This window comes from Rattus norvegicus, chromosome X (genome assembly GCF_021556685.1).
Source record: "Rattus norvegicus strain SHRSP/BbbUtx chromosome X, alternate assembly SHRSP_T2T, whole genome shotgun sequence".
NCBI lineage: Eukaryota > Metazoa > Chordata > Mammalia > Rodentia > Muridae > Rattus > Rattus norvegicus.
Window position 1 is genome coordinate 34,700,051 of NC_141554.1, and position 25,791 is coordinate 34,725,841.

At 41.0% G+C, this 25,791-nt stretch overlaps 1 long non-coding RNA gene across 3 annotated transcripts in view; it reads left to right on the plus strand.

The window, feature by feature from the left end:
- Positions 1-25,791, plus strand: part of LOC147998193 (uncharacterized) — a 61,943-nt gene that overhangs the window by 2,594 nt on the left and 33,558 nt on the right. For 2 of the 3 annotated variants that reach the window (XR_015646964.1, XR_015646965.1), the window contains exon 2: positions 25,171-25,255. The exons of the other annotated variant lie outside the window; for it this stretch is intronic. This is a non-coding gene — a long non-coding RNA (uncharacterized LOC147998193). The remainder of the gene's footprint in view (positions 1-25,170; positions 25,256-25,791) is intronic. 3 annotated transcript variants of the gene reach the window in all.

Here is a 25,791-nt window from a genome sequence, read left to right on the forward strand (position 1 = left end):
CCCTGAGATATTGGATTTGTAGATCACTTTTAAGAACGTCAAGGAAATAAATGCATCAGTCTCACCCTTCTTTGTACCTTTTGCGACAGGCCCTTCATTCTGTAGCTTGGGCTAGCTTAGAATTTATTATGGAGCCCAGGATGGTGCGGGGGATTCTAGACTATCCTCTTTGCTCAGCCTCTCCAGTGCTGGGAAACAGGTGTGAGGCACCAAGCAAGTGTTTGAAGTGTTGCCTGAGGCACATGATTGAATCTTGTAGGGAATCCACAAACGTACCTCACCGGAGTTTTAAGTGACTACTATCTATCCTGCATCACCCACTTCATTCCCCACAATCCCAGAAAAAAAAAAACAAAATTCTATTATGTTTTGCAGAAGAAAACCTGAGGCAGGAGGATGGGCTCCAACCTCCCCTTTATGACTTATAGGAGGAAGGGAGCAGTTGATAGGAGGAAAGATATTTTCTTTAATGACTGGAAAATGTCATTAGAAAGGTATGCATAGCACTGTAAACAGACCCCCATGTCCTCTTTTGTATGCAAATCGTTACCCAGACTCCTGTAAACAAATAGTACTCACTGGATTGGAAAACAAAGACACAAAACAGGAAAGTAGATGGGGAGATGGGCTAGCTGGGAAGAGAAAGCTTAACTGGAATGGGTGGTGAATCTGATCCAAATATTTATGTATGAAAATGTACTGAAACACACACACACACACACACACACACACACACACACACACACCGATAGAAAGCATTTAAAAAAAAGAAACTGAGGCAGAGAGCTAATATAACTTGCACGAGGCACTCTAACTTGTAAGGAGAGCTAAGAAAACAGAAAATATCTCGAGTGGAGAAATGGCAAAGGCCCTTCTCTGCTGAGATATCCCCTTGGGTTTTCCACTTTCTGGGGACCCAACTAGCAAAAGTACCAACCTCTGCTAATTCTTGGGGCTCCAAGGAAAAAGCTGAGAGGCGTCTTTTTGTGTGAGATTAAGTTAAGTTCCTAGTGACTTCGAGAGATCAGATTCAGAAGGGTCTTTTGGATAAGAGCTTGAGACCCCTAGCTGAGCCATTCATTCACTTAGGGTCCTCCCAGCCTTAGGATATTCAAATTGAGAAGCTGCCCCAATGGGGTGGATAAAGAAATGTCCGGAGGGAGCAGAGACTCTCAAATACAGTCCTTTTTGTTTTCAAATGTAGAGAAACCCTAAGAAGAGGAGCTTAAGGCAGCTTATCGCCTAGGAACTACAATGGGTTTTCATAGTTCTCTTCAGTACCGTTTTAGTTGCCACAGTTGGAGTAGAGAGGTAACGATTTACGCTAGTTTTGACTGAGTCAAAACCAAGGATGCACTAAATATCCTACAATAAACAGCATAGCCCCCAGCACAAAGCAGGATGTGGCCCCCAATCTGCCTCTGCCCCCTTCCCAGTGAGAAGTCTGCCTTTTCTTCATTTGATGCATTGTAGCCACCACTCACAGGAAGCTCCGTCTGGGGCTTCTTCAAAGAGTCATTGTGCAAGCAGGAAGCCAGCAGCCCGTGAAACTAGAAGGGGGATCAGAGAGCAGACAGAACCATACACATGGCTTTGAACCGACTGTATTTTTCTTCCTGACAGTGAAAGGTCAGTGTTTGCTCCTGTTGATAGGCATCAGAACCAAGGCAGGGGCTGGCCTCGTGTAATAGATTCAAACATGATATCCTAAGGTATCACTCTGTTAATGTTACTTTTGGGGGGAGACAGTATATGTAGATGTGATGTAATTTAACCCCCAGCCCCGTTGTGACAGAAATTCATGTAGCCCAGGATAACTGAACTATTGGTCCTCCTAGCTCTAGTTTCTTAATGCTGGGATTACAAGCATGTATGAACACACATCCAGTTTATTCTGAGGAGCCAACCCATGCCTTCACGTGCATTAGGAGGCACTCTACCAAATGAGCTATAACCCCAGCTCCGAAGTTCAAGATCTTAAGACAAAGTTTTCTGCAATACTTAAGAGGGCCCGAAATACTTAGCAAAGCTTCTTATAAGAAGGAAGAAGAAACTGAGCTGTGGGGGCAGACACCTTTAATCCCAGATTCCATGTAGAGGCAGGGGGATCTTTGAGTTTGAAGCTGGCCTGCTCTATAGTGTGAGTTGCAGGACAGCCGGGGCTACACAGAGAAGCCTGCTCTCGAAAAACCACAAACCAACCAATAATCAAATAGATAAAATACATGTTTTAAAGGAAGAAGAGGGAGCTGCGGAATGGGCATAAGAAAGACAGCAATGTGACAGCAACAGAACTTAGAGGAAGCCACAAGCTAATGAATGTGGGCACCAGAATCTGGAAAGAAGACAGGGCATGGACATTCTCTTAGCGCTTCCTGGGGACATGTGGCCCAAGCCGCATTAATTTTGGCCTAGAGATACTGGGTCCTCGCCTCGAATCTGGGATTAAAGGTGTCTCAAAATTATTCTTCCCAGAACTGGGAAAGAAAAAAAAAGCATAGAAATCATTAGTCAGTGGTCATTTGTTACAGGAGCCCCAAGAGACTAATTACCTTGACACCTCCAGAGTCCCTAATTGATCCATTGCCATTGAAGGGCAAACATTTTGCTGTAGACAAGTCCAGAGAAAGGTAATGGAAAATTCCGTTGTTTTGCCCTAATATATGGCACCTGCCTCTTCTGTGCCTCTATCCATCAACAGTGCCCACTGACTGACTATCTAGCCAATCATGTGGTTCAAAGCTCTAGACTCTCCTATCCCGTTTGACCTGGAGTGTGGTTGCACAGATGCACCCATCGGTTATTAGACTGTGCAGTCTTTCTCTTTTTCTCATTTACTGATTGAATTCGTTTTGAGGCAGGATCTCATGTACCCCAAAAGAGCTGAGGATAATCCTGAACTTCTGTAGCTTGTACCACGACTGCCTAAGTGCTGGGCTTACAGAAAAATAATCTTTACCACTGTATTTGGTTTTATGTGGTACCAGGGCTAAAATTCAGGGATTTGAACATGCTACATTGACTGAGCCCCAGTCCTAGCCCTAACGATGCACTCAACATTGTTTTAATAAGGAAAACTTGTGGGAATCAATTCTTTTTTAAATTTTTATTTATTTTATATATGTCAGTAAACTGTCACTGTCTTCAGACACAGCAGAAGAGGGCACCAGATCCCATTATAGTTGGTTATGAGCTACTCACTTTGTGCTTGGTGGGAATTGAACTCAGCACCATCAGGAAGAGTAGTCAGTGCTCTTAACCTCTGAGCCATCAATCCAATCCAACTGTTAACATTTTAAAAGACACCTATGTGTGTTGCATGCACTTGTACATGTGTCATGAGGCTCATGTGGAGGTTGGAGACCAACCTCGAGTCTCAGTCCTTGTTTTCTTCCTTGTTCGAGTCAGGGTTCTTTATCACTGTGTATTTCAGATGAGCTGACCTGTGAGCTCCGGGGAAATTTCCTGTCTTTCTCTTACAACTATGTAGATGCACTGGGATTACAGATGTGCCTGGCTTTTTGTGTGTATCCCAGTGCATGTTCCCATGTTTGTATGGCAAGCCTTTTGCCCATAGAGCTACCTCGGCAGTCCTTAGTTGCTTAAAGAAACAGAAGCCATTTCCTGTGCCAGGTGTATGGCTGAGTAAACCAGCAACGTTGAATGTTGGAAGGACATGGAGGCAGAAAGAACTGAACAGACACATGTCCATAAGAAGCACGTGCTTAACATAACTTTGTACCCGGCTGTATCTTTTAAGCTGGTCTTTCCTGGTTCTGGGGCGGTGCTGACACAGACAGAATCTCTGAAAGCAAATATTTGAAGAGGAACCTTTGCTTGGTGACGAGGTAGCAGCTGAAATGCAATCTGCAGGCAGCGAGAAGTATGTGGATTATGTGGGCTGAGGGCAGGCAGAGAGATCTGAAGAAGTCTCATCTCCTGTTAAGGGACAGCTCTGTTACAGACCAGGCACAAAACGAACAGCCCCTCCCACTCGTCTTGCTGCCAGCTCCCTTCAAAAGTGAATTCCTCCGTGCTGGCTGCTCCCCTCTGGAGTGCCACTGAATTCTAGAAATCCCAAGAAGCTTTGTGAAAGCAACCAGAGAAGGAGAAGGTATTTTAAGGAGTGTAATAGTGTTGTCACCGCTCTAAGGAACAAGGAATGTCCACGTTAGTCTATCCACAAGGTGGACTTGACAGCAGCCACCATTCAGGAGAGCAGCATTCCTTATGCAAATAAGTTCATTCTGTCTCGTTCTGCCTTTGTGTCCAGGTTATTCCATCTTGCTATTTCTTCTCTTAAAATGGATCTTTTTCTGGGCAGTACATTTTACTCCTAGGTGAAGACGGCTTGTTTCTCTGAGACATATTCTAATCCTTTCTTACTGGGTTTGAGGGTATGACACTGGCAGGGGGAGGGCAGGTGCAGATCTAGGTGCCTCCAAACTTAACTCACCCTTGACTGAGTCTCCCTAAAATCCTCCTCACACTCTCCTTTGTTCCTTGCTTCCCGCTCAGGGAAGGGGTTGGCCAGATCTAGGTGATACCAATAGTCTCGCCCAGTCAGGAAATGGGTTTGGTACTCCAATTCAGGAAGTCAGTAACAGTAGCGTAATTCAGTATCTTTTTCTTTCTATATTTTTTAAACATTTATTTTTTTTCCATTGTTGCCCTGCTGGGTAAATAGTTATTTTTTATGAAAACAACAACATTCTTCTTTTTTGGTGCTGCTCTTGCTGGGCATGGAACTCAGGGTCTCACAATGGCCAAGCACTTGATATACCACTGACTTACCCCAGCCCTTCCTCTGCCATTTGAGAGCTTGATGAATGTCTTGTTCTGGAACTGGCTTTGAAATCAAATTCATGTTTTTTCTCTAGAGTTGGAGAACAATACCCTGGCAATTGGTCCTAAGTTACTCATAATTGCTTTTCTTCAACTCAACTTTCAATACATCTATTAGTCGAAATGTCACAACTTTCTGCTCACTTCTTACTCTAAAAAGCATGTGGCTAAAGACATAAGCACGGGATCTAGCAAAGGTCTCTCTCTCTCTCTCTCTCTCTCTCTCTCTCTCTCTCTCTCTCTCTGTATTTTCCTTATGTACCAGGCTGACCTAGAACTCAATAGGCCAATGATAACATTGGACTTCTGACCTTACTGCCTCTACCTCCCAAGTGATGAAATTATAGGCACATATCTGCAAGCCCAGCTTATGTGATATTGGGCATAGGACCCAGGGCTTTGTGCTTGCAGGCAAGCACTCCAGTAACTGAGCTGCAGCCAAGACTGAGCTTCCTTTATTCTGAAGTTTAGTGTAGGCACCACTGGAACCTGTGCTCAGAGGCCACTACAGTCCTGGAGGGCTGGCTTCTTTCCCTGGTATATGTGTTTATGGAACCATCCTTATTACTGTCGTCGCAATAACACAATTAAGTCTTCATTTCAGAATGGTGAGCAAATCAGTACAAATGCCTTTTGTGTAGATAGAATCATAATTTTTATTGTTCATGACCTATTTAATGATGTATAATTCATCTTTTTATGTGTACAGTTCTATGAGGTCAGAGCTCCAGACATAGTCTGTAAGTTTCACTACAATTAAGCCATTGATGATTTATGTTATCCCATAAACTTATACTTGACTATTTTGTTGTCAATATCCTCCCACCAACTCCTAGTTCCTGGCAAGCACTGATTTGTTTTTGGTCCCTTTATCTTCCCTTCCCTTCCCTTGCCTCCCCTCCACTCTCCTCCCCTTCCTTCCCCTCTCCTCTACTCTTCCCTCCCCTTTCCCCCTCCTCCCCTCCCCTCCCCTTCCCTTTCCCTCCCTTTTCTTTTCCTTTTCCTGTATGTTAAAATACATAGCCCAGGCTACCTTCTAACTTTTACTCTTAACTCCTAAATGCTTGTTTGTTTTTTATAAGCAATGTCATCCTACCAAGTGCTTTGGTGGTGTTGTCGTGTTGTTAAACAATATTACCCCAATGGAATCCAATAATATGTAGCTTTTGCCTTCTGCAGTTTTTACTCTGTATCGATTTGTTTTTGTGTTTGTCACAGGGTCTCTTGTAGTCCAAGCTGACCTCAAATTCCATTTATAGCTAAGGAGGACTTTGAACTTCCGATCGTCCTGTTTAAGGTTCTGTGCTTGGTTCCAGAAGTAACAATAGAGTAGTTTAGCATTTTCCTCTTTCTTTTCGTTTGCTTTAAACGTTTAGTTTTTCATTATTGTCCTGCTGGGTAAATAGTTATTTTTATGAGAAAAAAAAACAACAAAAACCAACATTCCCTGCTACTTGATCTCCTCCTCCTCCTCTTTCTCCTCCTCCTCCTTATTCTATGGTGCAGTTGCTGAGCATGGAACTAAGGTTATCACATGCGACAAGAACTTGATATACCCCCAGCCCCTCCTGATGAGATTCTGGAATTGTGAGATTATAAATATGTACCACCACCATGGTTTACACAGGTTTTGAGATCAAACCCAGGTCCTTACTCGTGCTAGTCAATCGTGCTACCATCTGAGCCACCTGCCCAGCCTCTCCATCATGGTTTTGAGAGCCATTCATATTGTACTTTTTAATATCAACTATTTCTTTGTGTGACTAAGTAGTGTTCTCTTGCATAGTTGTACCATGTCTTGTTGGTCCACTCGGTTCTTGACAGAATATTTGAGTTATTTCTAGTTTGAGGCAACTCTGACCAATGCTCCCAATGAAATTTCTCGTGTCTGTTTCCATTCTGTTGAATACCTTACATTTGCAAAGTTGTATTCTAATTTATGAAAAATTTAAGATAGATTGTCCAGGGCTACTAAAATGGCTCATCAGGTAATAGTGCATGTAACACAAGGCTTGCAAACCAAATTCCAGGAACCAAAATGAAAACGCTAGCTTTGGTGACATGGGTGTGAAGTCCCAACAGCCCTAAGGTGAGATGCAAACCCGAGACAAAGGAATCACCAAAAATGTTGTGGGTCAACTAACCTGGATTATGCCATGAAATAGAGCACTGATTCCCCCACCCCACCCCCACCTCCACACAAACCCCAAACGCAAATAGTTTGCATTCCAATGAGTATAGGATTCAGTTGCACCTAGATGTAGCTGTGCAGGCCTGTAACCCCAGTCAGGAGGGAGAGGAAAAATTATTGTAACAAACTCTAGGCCAGCCTGATCTACATAGGAAATTCTAATCGAGGCTGTACTGCAGGGTGAGATCTTGTCTCAGAAAAGGAAAGAACCCAACAACAAAATTAGTCCTTCCTTAGAGTTGAGCATGGTGATATACACATACATTATATACATACATACATACATGTTGGGTGTAATTTCAGCATTCTGGAGGTAGAGGAAGGAGAATCAAAAGTTCAGGGTCATTTTTAGTGAGTTTGGGCTACAGGGTATGACTGTCTCAACGAAATAAATAAATGAATATGAATGAGCAACCGGATTCAGCTGGTACCAGCAAGTGAGTGAGTAAGACTAAGAAAATGAGCACCCAAGAGCCAGTGACAAATGGTGCCCATCTGTGATTAGTCAAGGTACAACATTTATGTCTAAGTCTACACAAAATGGTAAGTTGTCAAAGCAGAGAGATGCCACAACACAACTAGACAAAAAGAAAAGAATCACCAAAAGTGCAGGAATGCTGGGATATTTTTACTGAATGTTCGACTTCTTTCCTCATTCATCTCCTGCTATGCTGATCTTAATCTGAGGTTGATTTTATTTATTTATTTTTTAATTTTTGGTTTGTTTTGAGACAGGGTCTCATATATCCCAGGTTGCCTTAAACATTTCAAACTCGCTATGTAACTGAAGATGATCTTCAGTTTCTAATATTCTGTCATTGGGTATTTTAAACCGTTTTCTATGGATGAAAGTTCTACTAAATTGTTAGTCACACATGGGCATGAACATACCATGTAGTACGTGCAGAGATTCTTCCTTCTGCCTTTAAGTATGTCCCATGGGTGGAACTCAGGTCTTCCTTTACTGGACGAGCCATCTCACCAAGCCTCATGTTTTAAAAGCAGCATCTGGGGAAGGGGTTGAAATACGAGGCTTTCTGAAGGGAAACCAGGAAAGGGGATAACATGTGAAATGGAAATAAATGAAATAACCAATAATAAAATAAAAAAATAATAAAAATAAAAAATAAATAATAAAATAAAAGCACACTTCTTAAAAGGAGCTGTCAAGTTAAAAAATGTTTCAGAACTCTTTGCAACCCCATAGGTGCTAGCCTATTCCTGCATGGAGAGAACCTTATTAAGGAGCAAGGTTAAGGGCTGACTGATACTTTTGCTACTTTGTTGTTTTGAGACAGGGTCTTGCGTGTCTCTGATGCCTGCCTTCAGGTCCTGTTCTTATAGCCTGTCATTGGGACCTTTCTTACTAGTGACACATGGACTGTTTTTGGCTTTATAATAATCATTTTTCAGGACAAAAGTAAAATTTATCCTGATTATTTACAGATAAATCAATGAATGAAGTGTGTGTGTGTGTGTGTGTGTGTGTGTGTGTGTGTGTGTGTGTTTCAAAACAGGGTTTCTCTATCCATAGCTGCCCTGAAACTCACTTTGTAGACCAGGTTGGCCTCAAACTCAAAGATTTGCCTGCCTCTGCCTCCTGGCTGCTGAAATTAAAGGTGCGCACCACCATTACTTGGCGGATTGATGTTTTTGTTGTTTTTATAGAAAACGAAACAATAGCAACCAAACACTCAGCCTTAGAAAGTCTCCACAGCGAAGAATTGGATTGTGTGCTAACAGACAGCCAGGCAATCTGGAACTCTTCCTGAATCTGACAAGCTGCTGTGGCATCACATGAATAGAAGCAACATGATGTAAGATTTATCTCCCAACAGGAGCCAAGTGGGACTGACCATGATTCTTCATGTTAATTGATCAAATGCTAGTGTTCAAACGTGTTGATGTTTCTCTGTTGCCATATTGTTTTTAGAAGCTGTGGTTCCAATCCTGTGGTAGGTTTCTAATCCATACATACACATTCATACACATACACCTATATATGCAGACACGCATTTGTATGTATGTGTGTACATGTGTGTATGTATGTATGTATGTATGTATGTATGTATAGTTTCATGTATTCTAGACTGGCTTTAAGCTCACTGTGTAGCTAAAGATGACATTGAATTTCAGATAATCCAGCTTCTACAGATGCTTGGATTATAGACAGATACCATGTTAAGTTTTATGAGATGCTGAAGATGGAGCACAGGGCCTCACATATGTTAGGCAAGTGAGATCTGCACCCCCAGCACTCTGGGCTCTGGTAAATATAGGTGACCCAAAACTGTTACTCAATGAGCCAGAAGGCAAAATACCTGTATCCACTTGCTTGCCTGAGCTGAACTGTGCCCCCTCAAGCTTACATGAAAATAGATACTGAGGAAACAAATTTGTAAGAAGAGTAAAACCAATATGGTCAACCTCTATCTAAATATAGTTCACCCCCAAAGCAGGGCAAGCAAATAAACAGCAGTCTGAATCACATGCGCCTCCCATATAAAGGGGACCTGAAACCAGAAGCCATGGAATCCTATGAGGCAAGCAGAAAATACCTTCTTTACTCTAAAACATTTAAGTCATTCACAATTAACACAAAATATTAGGGAAGAAGAGAGATGGGCTATTGGACAGTAAAAGCTCTTTAAGCTATCTACTAAAAGCTACTAATAGCAATGTAACTGTGAACCTCCCTAGGTAGATGATCTACACGTGTAAAAAGAATGGGACGAAAGCAGTGTGTGGTTTCCTGTAATCCTAGCACTGGGGAAACTAAAGCAGCTGGATTGAGTTTGAAACTGGCGTGGGTGAAATTATGAGTTTCACACCAGCCTGGGCTACAGAGTGAGACCCTGTCTCAGTAACGTAAAAGTACAATAATTATACTATACCTGCTGTCCTGCAAAACTGAAATTTGTTCTTTTACTTATGTTTGGGGAACATGTTGGAGGATTCTTTTTGTCATTTGTCCATTTGTTGGAGACAAAGTTTCTCATTGACCTGAGATCTCACCAAGTAGTTTAGCCTGGCTGCCTCAAAACACTCAGTGTTACACGTCAATTTTGAACAATATTTTTATTAGTTGAGAATTTCACATATGGATTTTGATCACATTCCCCTCCAATTCTTAGTCATTTTTCGAACATGGGTTCTAAGGGCTGAACTCTTAGGACCCGATGTTTGCAAGGCAAGTACTTTACCGACTGTTAGCTCTCCTGTTCCCCCAGAGCTCATAACACTTGCAATATTGCTTCTCACCTCATCCTCTTCGGTTGCACAGCTAGGTTATTTTCAGCACTTCATCATTTTACCTGTACAGGTTAACTGAAACCTCTGTGGTCTCAAAAGGGTAGTGGTAGAGGGGAGAGGCAGAAGGGTCATCGAAGATGGTTGACCTTTCAGGAAGAGCATTATAGGAGAGCATTCTTTTACCCAGGACCAGAGGAGAAACTGTTTATTCTTGTGATAGAAGTTGGGGAAGTTCAGAAAAATTTCTACAGAGAGGGACTTTTCAGGTGTGTGCAGAAGGCATATTTGTAGTACTATAAAATGGAGAAGGAGATACGAGAATTGCATGGTTTATCTTAGTAGATAATAACTTTATGGTAGAAAAGAGTAGCTTAGTAACTGAGAGGCTGAGCAAAATGTCTCGAGTCTGAACTTTGATCTACTGTGGACAACAACTTTAAGTAAGGAAGTGAGCAGTCACTCACCCAGGGGATTGGGTGTGGTGGGAAATAGAGCAAAGGATGACTCACAAGGAGATCAGCAGACAGAACAGGGCCAGTGGGGAGGAGGGTGGAGCCCTCAAGCAGAGCAGAGCAAGGCAGTCAGTTGCTCTTTGCTCTAGGTCCCAGGCACCACACGGACTCTGAACACAGGATCTTCTTTCCTTATGTCCGCATATCATTGTTATTGTGGAAGACATTGTCCAATTCACGTCCTTTCACTGTACAAAAAATTTGAAACTTGCATACAGTAAGAGAAAGTTTTGGCCAGTCACGGTAGCTAATGCCTACAATTATATCATGCAGGGAGCTGAGGTGGTAGGATTGTTGGAAGTTCAACGTCAGACGGAGTTGTATAGTGAGTTTAAGGATAGCCTGAGCTACACAGTGAGACCCTGTCTCAAAAGCAAAGGTAAGGGCTGGAGAAATTGCTCAGTGGTTAAGAGCACTGACTGCTCTTGGAGAGATCCTGAGTTCAATTCCCAGCAACCACATGGTGGCTCACAACCATCTGTAATGTGATCTGATGCCCTCTTCTGGTGTGTCTGAAGACAGCGACAGTGTACTTATATATAATATAAAAAAAGTCTTTAAAAAAGGGAAGAAAAAGAAGGAGGAACTAAATTAAAATCATCCATCACCTCCACCTCTCTTAATATGAATTTATTCAAGAATTTGTTTTTTCTACACAATTGGATTGTTTTTATTCCAATTTTTATTTGCTTAATTTTGTGACCAGGGTCTCCTGCAACATGCACTGCCACACCCAGTTCTTCTTAATGTAGAAACAAGGATGGGATGGTTTTATATGTGCTGTTTTGTTGTCTGCCTGTCTCCACCCAGTGACAAGAATTCTTATACTGACATTTCAACTACTGAAAGTATAAAAGTGGGCTAAGTCAATAACTCAGTTGCTAGAGTGCTTGCCTAGCACTCAGGAGACTCTGGGTTCAACCCCCAGAATAGAAGACATTGAGAGTGATGATGGGATATATGTATAATCCCAGATCTTGAAAGGTCAGGAAAGAGCTGGAATTCAAAATGTTAAATAAAGATGCTGTTTGGGATGGTGAATATTAAATGCCAAAATTGACACCTGGGAGACAGGCCTCTGAGAACCCCTGTGAGAGCTGGTGTATATTAGTATGAATATCACAGAATGCTTCTAAGGAACTGCCTTAAGTAAGTTAACTAATGTAAGAAGACCTGTCTTAACTGGGGGAAGGAGTGTTGTTTGGGAAGGGACCCTGGACTGTATACAATGGAGCAATTAATCAGAACATCATGTGTTTGTGACTCTGTCCTTCCTGGTTATGAATGTGATGGGACCAGATGATTCAAGCTCCTACCACTTTCGTTTCCCTGTCGTGATAGGCTGTAACCTGGAGTTGTGAATCTAATAATCCCTGTCTCCCTTAGGTTGTTCCTATTATGTTATTTTCTCATAGCAACAGAAAGGAAACAAAACTATTGTCCTTGTAGAGGAAGGGGATGAACCACATCTTCTATGCTATCTAGTGTCTTCCTTAAAGTGCTATGATCCTAGCCTGAAGCAGCCCTGAGGTAAGGAATTGCCAGGAAGACCAGCTTCTGGAGTTATGACCTTATATCTTAACTAGTACTTTCATGGAAGTGCTAAAGTCAGAGACTTCTACCCTCTAAGCTCCGACACCTCTCACCTCTAACTTATTTAAAAGTAAAGAATTACTACTGTTGTTGTTGGATCTCCTAACCTAGCTTCAAATGGTGGGCTGCAAGTGTCATAGATATTTCACCTGAAATCTCTCAGTGTGTCTCTAGCTATCAAATCTGGAAGGAATCTTTTGTCATTGAAACATAAGATCATCCTTGTGTTCATAAGGGGTTCAAGACAAACCTGGGGTATCTGGTCTAAAATAGCCATGATGCAAAATAAAGATGGATGGCACAGTGTTAAGAGTATTTCCTATTTTTCCCCAGATCCTGAGTTAGATTCCCAGTACCCACCAGTCATCTGCAGAAGGGATTGAACTCCTTCTTTTGACCTCTGTGGGTACCAGTCACAACGTGTTGTACACAGACATATATGTAGGCAAAACACTCACACACCTAAAGTAAACATGAAAAATTATCATCATCGTAATTATTATAAACTATAGGCATTTAATCATCAAATAGAACTGTATATTAGTGGACCTAGATGATTTTAGCCAGTACTCTTTGTTCATGGAATTCTTGATTTTTACAAAGTTGATCTCCCTTTGAGATGATCTAATTAAAGTTTTAAAAAATTGGCATCAGTTAATTAATTGTGAGTGCTGTTGTTGTTGAACTCCAGCAGTGTGCTTACAGAGAGCAGAGGACAACTCGAGTCAGTTCTCTCCTACTGTATGGGTCTTAGGGATTGAACTCACCTCATGAGGCTTGCTTAGCCCTCATGCTGATCCAGTCCCATAGACCTTTAAGTGCTCATGCAATCAAGCAAGAAGAACCAGTGGGAGTGGGGTCTGATTTTCAACATGAAAACCAAAGCATTCTTTCATAACTTTTGTGATCACTGTTTGAATAGTTCAGAGGAACTCTTTTTTAAAAAGCCAAATGTTGTGCAAATTGTTTTATTTGATTAAGTTTCGGGACTGTTTTGTAAAGTTTTGTGGGATAGATTTGTCAAGCTCAAGCCAAGTAAAGATCATTCAATCTCCACCCCCTCCCATATTGCTCTGAAAGAACATGTTTTTAGAACACAGTCATCACCATCCAACCTTTCCTTCCGCTCTGGTGTACTGTGGACTGCAAGAGAATCAAGCTGCATAGGTTTGGGTAAAAGGGTCTTAGGGACAACAAGCATATCCAGTTTACGGAGCAAAGATTCATCAGTCCATCTCAACTCAATCTTTTGATACTGAAATTAGAAAGAGACTTCTTAGAGCTGGGGTAGTTAGGTGGAAGAATGCCTGCCTAACATGGTAGGGGCCCCAAGTTCCAACCTCATTGTTATAAATACGCCCCACAGTCAAAAAAGAAACAGACTGTGGCAGGACAAGGCAAACTTCACTCGTGATCAAGAGGCTGTGCTCAGGAATGAACACACAGAGACAGGAAATGCACTTGGTTTTATTCTAACACAGGTGGTATCTGTGTCATTTCCTCCTTGGCTGGGGTCTGACCTCGAAGTCTTGTTTGATTGGCTAGTCTGAAAAGAATTCGTACAGCGGAAATGAAGGAGGGAGGGGGACAAGGCTGTTGCTCTAAGGGGAAAAGGGTCACTGCTCTGGGTCACCAAATTCCTGGAATGTAGCTAGGAGCTTTCATATGAACAAAGGTTTAGCTGGACAGGGGGTGGATTAAAACTTTTGCATAAAACTCAAACAAGGGACAGAAGATTAAAAAAACAACTATTTGAAATCCTTGTCTTACAACACAAGTTTTATAGTATTTGATAAGAAAAGGCTCATATTTAGTATTTCTTACACTAGCACCACCAAAACCAAATGAGCACATGAATATCGAGTGTTGGGCATGTTCTTGCCACACCCAAGTGAGATGCTATCAGGAGTCTTGATTGTTCAGAGATTCAGAAGAGTCAATGCTATAGACAAAAGCATGGCTCTCCTGTTCTTTCTGACAGCTGCATTACCACAGTAAGGAAGCAGATAATGCAATCAGCCATGGCGTTGATGGGGTGTCTACTGTGTTCCAGACCCCTGGTTGGATACTGCATATGGAGCACCTCATGAAACTTCCAAATTCGGAGGGGGTGGAAAGCCGAGGCTTTAATTAAAAGCTGAGAAGATACATCTAGAAGTCATCATACAATGTGATGAAGGGATTTGAAATAGATTAACAGCCTAGTCAGCAGAGCATTTGCTTGGCATGTGTGAATCCCTGGGTTCGATCCCTATGACAGAATCAAACTGAATGTACTAGGGCTATCTGTATCTTTATACCTAGACCTATTTAACAGGCAAAAGGATTAGAACTTCATGATTGTCATGGGTTACATGGCAGTTGAAGCCAGCCTTAGATTCCTGAGATCTGACTATGAATGAATGAATGAGTGAGTGAATGAATGAATGAGATACACGAAACCTTTAACATAATACTTTGGGAGCTGAGTGAAAATAACAAGTTCTAGCCAGCCTGGGCTACGTAGGGAAACCATGTCTCAAAAGACAATCAGAAAAACAAAGAAATTAAGAGAGAATAAGATTTTAAATAGACATCTCTCCAAAGAAGCTTTTCAAGTAGCTAATACCCAGATGAGAGAAGTCGTTCAACATAATGAGTCATTAGGGAAATGCCAATAAAAACCACACCCATAATAGCCATTCTCATTTAAACAAAGCAAAAACCAGTGTTTGTGAGGATGTAGACAGACTGCTACAAAAATACACTGTTGTTTTGTATTATTTCCGTTTTTATTTTCATTTATTATGTAGCCCAGGATAATCTTGATCTCACTATGTAGTCCAGGCTAGTCTGGAATTCAATGGGAATCTTCCTATCTCAGTCTCTTCAATGCTAGGAGTAGAGGCATGAGCCACACTGTGCCTAGTTTTCACACACTGTTGCTAAAAATATAAAAGAGTAGAGCCACTTTCTAAAGCTGTTTGTCTGTAACTTAGCTCAGCAATTCCTCTCCTGGGAACTACACCCAAGAGAAATAAAAACATGCATCTGCACAGAAACATCCATACAAATGGTCACAGTGATATTATTTGTCATAGCCAAGAAGGGTATTGTAGGGAAAGGGGGTTTATTTTGGCTCACGGTTCAAGGGTACAGTCTGTCATGGTGTAAAAGTCAAGGCAATAGGAATATAAAGCAGCTAGTTACATCGCATTCACAATCAGAAAGCAGAGTGATGGATGCACCCTGCCCAGTTTGCTTTCTTTGTTTATTAAATCCAGGATCCCTTGCCCAGGGAATAGCCGTGCCTATAGTTAAACAGGGTCATCCCACATCAATTATTGTACTCAAGATCACAAGCACGCTAGACACCCATCTCCCAGTGATCCTAGATTCTGTTGTGTTATGAACTAACATTATCCATCACAACGAGGAAACAATCCCCATTAGTAAAAGGTGAACAGTAAATAAAACATAATAGAACCATTAATACTCGGTTTTAAAAATGAAATAGTAATTCAAACTATTACAGGGGTTAACTTTGAAAGCGTTAGGCTAAATGTAAGAAGACCACAACTTGTATGATTTTCTTTATTAGAAATGTCTAGAATAGATGAAACCAGAATCAGAAAGTACCTTAGAGTTTGTTAGGGACTGAGGGGATGGTGACAATTAACAGGTATGGATTTCCTTTGGAGTGAAGAAAATGTTCTAAAGCTAGCCATCATGATGTTTGCATGTGTCCATCACCATATTAGCTGTATGTATGTATGTATGTATGTATGTATGTATGTATGTATTGTTTATTTAAAGGCAGGGTCTCTCTGTGCAAACCTGACTGTACAGGCCTTTCTCTTCCCAAGTGCCGGGATTAAAACTGGGTGTCACTGCACCCTGAAATTATGCACTTTTAAAAGAATTGAAGCTAAATATTGTGATCCAGGTATCTACTCCTATCACTCAGGAGACCAAGCAGGAAGAGGAGGAGTTCAAGGTCAGACTTGGCTACATAGACAGCTTAAGGTCAGGCCAGGCTACACGAAACCTCATCCAAACTCAAAAACCAAAAAGACCAGACAGAAGACATTAATTTAAATATGTGGTGTTAAAAAATTAGTGGAATTTTATTTTCTTGTAGCTTCTTATTGCCTGTAAATAAAATTAAAGCATCAAAATATGTGTTCATTAAGAGACTGAAAGAAAGATATCATCAAAGAATTTTAATCTTTTACTTTTTTATCTTACTTTTATAGGATGCAAGTTGAGAATCAAAGTGTTTTATTAACCCATTCAATAGTGTACTGGCAACATATTCAGATTTACATTTAATTGCTGTGGTGATTTGAATATGTTTGACCCAGGGGGTGGTGGCACTATTAGGAGGTGTGGCTTTGTTGGAGGAATTTGTCACTGTAGGCATGGGCTTTAAGACCCTCTTCCTGGCTGCTTAGAATCCAATATTCTCCTATTGGCCTTCAGATGAAGAGGTAGAACTCTCAGTTTCTTCTGCACCACGCCTGCCTGGGCACTGCTATGCTCCTGCCTTGATGGTAATGGACTGAACCTCTGAAACTGTAAGCCAGCCCCAATTAAATGTTGTCCTCATAAGAGGTGCCTTGGTCATGGTCTCTGTTCACAGCAATAAAACTCTAAGATAATTGCATTCAAGAGAAGGAACCTGGCTTTGGTAAAACACAACTATAGTCCCAGCACTTGGGAGATTTAAAAGCAGATGGCTCAGTTCAAGGAAGCCTTTAGTTTGGTCTACTGGAGATCCTGTCAAACAAAAAATAAAAAGTTTAAAGAATTTTAAGAATTAGATCAGAGTCAATTAATTAAAGCCAAATGGTAACAATCAGGTCTTGCTTTTACCTCATGTTGGCAAATCTGTGACATTCTTGCACCGAGAAGGTTGGCATGTAGTTTGCCACTGAATGCCTTGTAGGAAACTCTTTGAGCACATGATTTTAATGGGCTGACATATGAAGCCTCCTGCAGTTGATTTCAAGTCACATCACATTCTAAAATGAAAAAGAATTTGGGGATGGCGGAGGAGGGAGCTGGAGAGAGAGCTCAAGGGAGTGCTTACTCAGCAGTTCAGAGTGCTTTCTACTCTTGAGAAGGATTAGCTTCAGTTTCTAGCTACCACAAAGGTTGTTCCTAACCATCTGTAGCTTCACTTGCAGGGGAATTCGACTTCTGATCTCTGTGTGCACCAGGCACACAAGTGCTGCATAGACTTAAGTGGAGGCAAAACATTCGTACACATAAAATAAAATAAATAAACCTTAAAAGAAAGAATTCAGGGCATCCCTGTTGCTGCTCCCTTTTGTAACTGTCTGGCTTATTTATATGAACCCTGAGGAGGCGAGTGTACTTTCAAAAGCATTCCACAGTGCTATGGGCTGATAAGTTCTTTTTTATTGGCACTGTTATCTCAGTCTATGGAGAACAGGAATTTGCAGAGATCCTTATGTAGACTACCCTGGGGGAAAAGTTGAATAATATATTCCCACCCTTTCCCCCTCATCTTCCACTCTACCATTGTAAGTCAAAATAGGCTTTACCTTTTCTCTCTAGAATGCCACCCTCGGTTGCCTGCCTTCCAGTAAGGATGGGTCCCAGTAAATTCTGGCCTCACACTAAATCCCACCTGTCTGCCCATATTTATATAGTTTTCCTTAATTTTTTAAAAATATTTTTCAAAATCTTTTTTTAAAAGAGGACAAAAGAGAAGATGTATATTTAATGATGTTTGAAAATTATTTCAAAGTAAAATGCCAGTGTCCACAAATAAAGTTTTATTGTAACATAGGCAAACATAATCATATTATATTGCATAGGGTGATGTCCTCAAACCAAAGAGAAAGCCAAATTTAGTCTTCAATCTCTTCTCCTTATAGATCCTGGTAACTGCCGATCTCTTGTTAGTTTCTGTGAACTTGTGGATTCTAGAAATTTCGTGTAAGTGGAATCATGATTTACATGACATACATCATGTACTTCTTTCACATAGCATCATGTTTTTAGAACTTGTCCGTATTACATCGTGTATTGGTACTTGATTCCTTTTGAAGACTAAGTAAGCTTCTATTGTAAGCACATATATCACATCTATTTATTAACTCATCTGCTAAAGGACATTTAAGTTTATTTTTTAAAACTTTTGGCTATTATGAACGAAACTACTGTAGACACATATTTGCATATCAAGGAAACTGTGAAATAATAAACAATTAGTATAAAATTCTATCAGGTGATAAAGACATTTTGACTACAGAAGTACATTAATGACTTAAAAACAATTGTTGGGCTTTGTATTATTTTTATTTGTTTCCTTTTGTTTTATTTTGAAACAAGGTTTTCTGGAGTCCTGACTGGACTCCAACTAAGTATGTAGCCAAGAATGACTTGAACTTTGTTTACTAGTTGATATATTGATTGATCGATTGACTGATTTTTGAGAGAGTTTCTCTCATTGAAACTCAAGCTTGCTGTTTTGGCTAGATTGACTGACTCTACCAATCACTTCTGTCCATCCTCCCATTATAGGACTGTGTCTGATTATTGAGGGGTAATCGTGATCCTAACATTGCTTTTTGCTTACTCAGGAGGCACTTTACCCAGTGAACCATCTTCCCAGCCCCCAGAATGATAATGTCTTGAGGCAGAACTAGGTAAGCAAGCTTATAAACTCAGTGTCTGGGAGATGGAAAAAGAAGGATTAAGTTCAAGGTCATCTTCAAATGTCTAAAGCTAGCCTGAGACACACAACACCCTGTTTTGAAAACACACACACACACACACACACACACACACACACACACACACACGCACACGCACACGCACATGCAGACACACACACACACACACACACACAGAGACAGAGAGAGAGAGAGACAGAGAGAGGGACAGGGAGGAGAGGGAGAGAGGTGCAACAGCAGAAAGCATTGACATTATCTTTTTCTGTCCATCTTAGACTTGAATAACAAATTTTAAATTCTAAACCAAATTCTAAATTTGGAAGAAGAGAAAAAATGTATATGTCTGACACTCAAAGTGGCAGCATTCCATATATAGGTGGCTGCTAAATAAAAGTGTAGTAGAATGACTCAAGTATATTTAAGAAAACACAGATGACAGACCAAGTCAGACAGTTTCCACAAGTGGATTTACTGTGTCTACAGTTATTGGCTTGAGAGGAAATCCCTCCCAAAGCTATTGCTCAGGAAACAACCCAAATAAGAAGAGATAGCCAACACAATTCTTCTACTTTCTAATTAAAATCTGTAGACATCATTACAGATCCCTCTCAGTATAACTAATCAGCGTTCCATGGGTTTAGCAGGATACAGTTAAATCTAAATAAAAATGTAATTCCAAGAGTTAAGCTTTATTATTTTTAATTTTTAAACATTTTACTTATGTTTATTTTATGTGTGTGAGTGTTTACCTGCATGCATGCCTCTCCCCCAAATATATGTAGGACCCAAGAAAGCCACTTGACTGATGAGCCATGTCTCTGGCAGGCCAAAGGTGAAGCAGTCTTGCTTTGTAGCCCCAATCTGGCTCATATTACAGTTCAAGAGTGGGTTTCTGCAGGAATGCCTGTATGTATCTGCATATAGATAATTGGTTTAGCAAGGTTCAGATCAGAGTGACAAAGCAAGAGCTTCTAAAAAAAAAAAAACACCACCACCACCAACAAAAATAGAAAGGAAGGCTGGGGTTAGGGAGGAAGGAAGGAAGGAAAGAAAGAAGGAAAAATGAAAGAAAAGGAAAGGAAAGAAAAAAGAAAAGGAGCAAAACAAAACAAAAATAACGAAAAAACTTATGTGGTGAGGATGTGTCTCAAAAGATGCACAGGGGGCTGGAGGGATGGCTCAGTGGTTAAGAGCACTGACTGCTCTTCCAGAGGTCCTGAGTTCAAATCCCAGCAACCACATGGTGGCTCACAACCATCTGTAATGGGATCTGATGCCCTCTTCTGGTGTGTCTGAAGACAGCTACAGTGTACTCATATAGAATAAATAAATAAATCTGTTAATAAAAAAGATGCACAGGGCTGGGGAGATGGCTCAGTGTGACCATAGCTGCATAAGCCAACACATAAATTCTATTCCTAGAATGCACCGACATAGAAGCCAGTAGTGGTAGCCCCTATGTCACCCTAGCATTTCCTGGGGAGATGGGAGGCAGAGACAGGAATATAAAGTAACATCTGGAATATAAATAACTGCAGTAGCAAAATGAGGAGAAAGGAGAAGTTTCCCTGAATATGTTGTTTTTTTTAAAAACACTGTGTGTGTGTGTGTGTGTGTGTGTGTGTGTGTGTTATGATGTGACTGTGTGAGTGAAGTCACACACAAGCCATGGTGAAAGTGGAGATCAGAAGACAACTACGAGATAACTCCTCCCACTATAAGTTTGGGGACTCAAACCTGGGTCTCCAGCTGCTTAATTTCAATGAGCCATCACACTGGTCCAATGTTCTGTTTCTCACCATGGCCCCTTAGCGTTCTCTTTCTACTCTTCTTTCTCTACAGAAGCCAGAACAAGCCCATCTGCTCTAGATATCCAACCGTCCTGGCATGGTTCACGAAGCCAAATTGCTTACTGCCATTTACAACGTCTCCTTGAAGCATGGCATACAATTGCATAATCATGTCACTCTAAGCTGCTTTATTTGAGGGCCTCTGGATAGAAGTAGTGAGCTAACCATTCTCCCAGAGGATCCATATCCTAGGAAACTTCTCATAGCTACTCACAACAAGGAAGAAACACAGAAGTGGCCAGCTCCTCCACCCAGCTGCTCACATCAATTTTTTTTCTAAACTGTTTTAATGAGAGACAGGCTAGGAAAGGGCTATGCTTGGCTAGATTTCTTTTGAAAGACATCACCGTTGGGTATTTGCTAAAGGTTGGTGGCAAGCCAGAAGATGCAGAAGATATAAAGTCCCCCATGATCTTTTTGGCCACACTATGATTTCTTCTTGAATTTAAGGCCTGCTCGTTCTTATCATAGGCACATTCTGGGCCCTCTAATCCTCGATTATACTTGAAAGGGCAGTGTAGGCTTGAGCCTTATCACTAAGGTGTTCATTTTTCCTTGGGCCCATGAAGTTATATCTCTCCAGCCATCAAAATATGATGACATGTTTAACAGGCTATGGCAAAGGCATTCTGTTTTCTTTAAAATTCATCTCTTGGGGGTGCCTGAGACATAGTTACTGCTTAAATGGCTTTCATGGGCACTGCAGACATGGGGAACACATACCTACATATGGATAAACACTCATATGCATAAAATAAAAATAAATAAAAATCTCTGAAAATTTTTTTTAACTAGATCCTGCTAAACCCCTAGAACACAGATTAGTTCTATTGGAAAGAATCTACCATGAATTCTACTATTTTTTGTTAGAAAGTAGAAATAATGTGTCTGTTATTTTTGCTTGTTTGGGCTGTTTTCTGAGCAATGGCTTTTGTGGGGTTCTTTAACCTCTTGGTGGTACTGTCATCATCTTTAGATTCAATAAGCTCCATCATTGACAGTGGAAATAAAATGAATTAAAACTTGAATCATTGTCTAGGAAATAGGAGACATTCAACTGCTAGTTTTTTTTTTTTTTTTTTTGCTTATTCTTTTAAAATATGCCAGCTAAAGATGAGATGGAAGACAAAGTTAAAAGTTTTTGATTTATTATTATTAATTTGTGTGAGAGCCCATGCTTTTACTGTGTGTGAATGTCAGAGGACAGTTTGGAGGAAGCGGAGCTGATTCTCTTCTTCCTGCAAGTGGGTCCCAGGAATTGAATTTAAGCTTGTAAAGTAAATGCTTTACTCACAGAATTATCTTGCCACCCTGGGAAACGGACTTCTTAGGATATTAATCCCCTCTCTTCCCAGAGATTGCCTGCTCTCGGAAATGAGCTCAGATTTAAAAATCCAGTTCCTGTTTCTCTTCATTGGCATCTATCCATGACACATGCCAAAGAGCTCTGGTTTTTAATAGGAGAGACTACTAGGATTGACAGTGTTCTCAGATTTTAGGTAAAATATGTTGTAGTCTCCTGTGGATCCTTGGGTCTCAATCTTCTCCCCTATAAATCATTTACTCTCCCTTTAAGTTGCATACATAATTAACTCACAGGTGTACCCTTATTCCTGTTACTCCATCTATGGCTAACTTATTTTAGTAGATGCAATTACTGGTCTTACAAAGAGTGGACAGGGAGGTGACTTTTTCCTGATTAACATCATTTTGTATCTCATCATTTTCCTTATCATTGTTCCATTAGACTAGGGCAGAGGACTTTTACAGGAAAATATATCTTCCAATCATGCTAAGGATTAGGGACATAATTCATTTGACCAGGTGCTTGTCTTGCATTCATGAAGCCCTAGGCTCAATGCACGGCACTATGTAAGTTGGAAGTGATGGCACAAGCCCATAATGGCAGCATTCAGTACATGGAGGCAGGAGGTTCGGAAGTTCAAAGCCAGCTCTAGCTACATTCTAAGTTCAAAGTAATCATAGGCTTCATGAGACTATTCCTCAAAAGCGTGTCTAAAGGTCTTGAAAGAAGAGGATATCACATTACTTATCACCATGGTTGTTCAGCTGGTGCAGTCATGTACCCATCCACATTCCATTTTCAGCTTAGATTCTAAAACCCATTTTTGGCTTAACCTCTTTGCCTTGGAGCCTAAAAGTAAATTGACTAATGGGAAACATTTATCATCAGAGGATTTGGTAATTTTCTTCCATTTGCCTTAGAAACCTAAGAGGAAGGATGATAATGCTTTTCTTATTATCACTTAGCTCTGTATTTTGATGCTATATTTTGTCCCCTTGAAGATTTTGTCCCCTCAATAAACCAGAACTTTTCCCTCTCACTGCTGCGTTCTACAGTCCTCAAATTCCAGGTGTCCTGGTTACTTTTCTTTTGCTATGAAGAGGTATCATGACCAAGACAACTTATAAAAGGAAACATTTAATTTGGAGCTCATAGTTCCAGGGGGTTAGAGTCCATTACTATTAGGGCAGAAGACATGCAGGAGGCAGCCAGGCAGGCATGGGCAGAGCATTGGAGCACACACTGAGAGTTGACATCTCATCCACAAGCAGAAGGTACAGAGGGAGAGAGAGAGAGAGAGAGAGAGAGAGAGAGAGAGAGAGAGAGAGAGAGAGAGAGAGAGATACAGAGATACAGAGATACAGAGATACAGAGACACAGAGACACAGAGAGAGGGACACAGAGAGAACTACCTGCAATGGCATGCACTTTTATTTTATTTTTTTTTTTGTTCTTTTTTTCGGAGCTGGGGACCGAACCCAGGACCTTGTGCTTCCTAGGTAAGCGCTCTACCACTGAGCTAAATCCCCAGCCCCGGCATGCACTTTTAAAATCTCAAAGGCCATCACCTCTTTCAATAAGGCTAGACCTTCTTATCCTTCCCACCAACTGAGACCAAGCATTCAAACATATGAGCTAATAGGGGTCATTCTCACTCAAACCACTATACCAGAGATGGCCCTGTTGCTAAGTTGGTTTCTTCCCCCTCTTCCTCTTTGTCCACCACCCCTCCTTCTCCCTCCTCCATCTCAAGACAAAATCTTTAAGATAAAATCTTGTGCTGCAGCCCTGGTTGGCCTGAACCTTGAAGTAATCTTCCTGCGTCTACCTCCTGAGTACTGGAATTACACGTGTGCACTACTATATCTGGCTTCAGGGTCCTTTCCTTTAGATCACAGTTAGATAGGGCTTTCTGTCATCCATGGAGATTTTCTGTATTGAAAGATTCATAGTTGCATGTAACTTAGAATTGTGTTTTCCAAAGGTTTTCACTAATGTTTTTAAAGGCAAAAGGGAGAAGGCCTGAGTCCCAGACAGAATTCAAACAATGCAACAAGCCATACATGGTATATGGAATCCACAGCCAAATAAAACAGAACCCAAGCCATGGGCTACCCTTTACTCTACTCTGGAAGCTTAATAGCTGAGGAGAATGAACACTTCATTCTCTAACATTCAGACTCAGCCTCATTGTGAAGGCTAATCTGGTACTGTCCCTCCTGTGTAATTTTAAGAGCCCTGCAGTTTTCATTCATTTGAGATTCTCTATATGTTTGTCACTTCCAATACCCAACATTCCTCTCTCCTTTAGCTTGTGTCAATGTGTGTATGTTGTTTTACATCTCTGGCTAGCCTAGAACTTACTACATAGTCCAGGCTGGCCTCTGTCTTGAAAGTCCTAGGTTTCCAAGTATGTGCTATCATTTCTGCCTTATCCTTGACTATTCTTTTCCATGAAACAGAGTTTCATAGTCTTTGCCCTGTTGATTTCTTAGATTTCATTTTTGTAAGGTTTATGTTATTTTATTTATATGAGTACTCTGTAGCTGTCCTCAGACACACCAGAAGAGGGCATCAGATCTCATTACAGATGGTTGTGAGTCACCATTTGGTTGCTCGGAATTGAACTCAGGACCTCTGGAAGAGCAATCAGTGCTCTTAACCGCTGAGCCATCTCTCCAGCCCTTAAATTTCATTTTTATGTCTGTGTACCACATGGATGTCTATGAACCACATGCACGCCTGATACACAAGAAGGACAGAGACAGCATAGGATCCCTGGAGTTGCAACTACATACATGTGTGCTAGGAATTGAACGCAATCCCTCTGGAGGAGAAGCCAGCATTCTTAACCATTGAACCATCTCCCCAGCCCAGTTGGCACATGGGGGTGGGGAGCAGTAATGTTTTCTTAATTTAATTATTTTCTTTTCAGACTAGGTCTCCAGTAGATCACTTTGTAGCTGTGGATGAGATCCTCACCCTCCTCCTCCACTTCCCAAGTGCTGCTAGGGTTACAGGTGAGCACTGTCAGCTTTTTCTGTTTGTTTTTGGAGCCAAATAATCGTTTTGATGAGAGCTGTTCTAGGCACTGCAGGATATTGGCAGAATCCTTACCCGTCTAGATACTAAGAACAACAGACTGAAAATTTTCGAAAATGCTTCCAGACATTGCCAAATATGTCTTAATGCTCAGGGATCACTTTTATAGAACAATATGGGTGACTCCCGGTTCATGAAGGATAATGCATTCACACAGTCAACTTAACAGACACTATCCTGCGAAAGAATTTTATAGATAGGTTCACATGTGGCCTAGGATAGATTCAAACTTTGGATCCCAAGTTTTGAACTTAAATGTCTTTCCAGGTCAGTGATGTTGTGCGATCTTCTAGTGCGAGGCTACACATTTGAAACAGCCACTGCCACCCAGTGCTTGATGCTGCTGAACTCGCCCGTTGCTATGCTATGCATATGAAATCTTCCTGGTTGTTTGAGACAGCATCTCACTCTGTAACCTCCGCTCATCTGAAATTCTTTAGACCACACTGGCCTT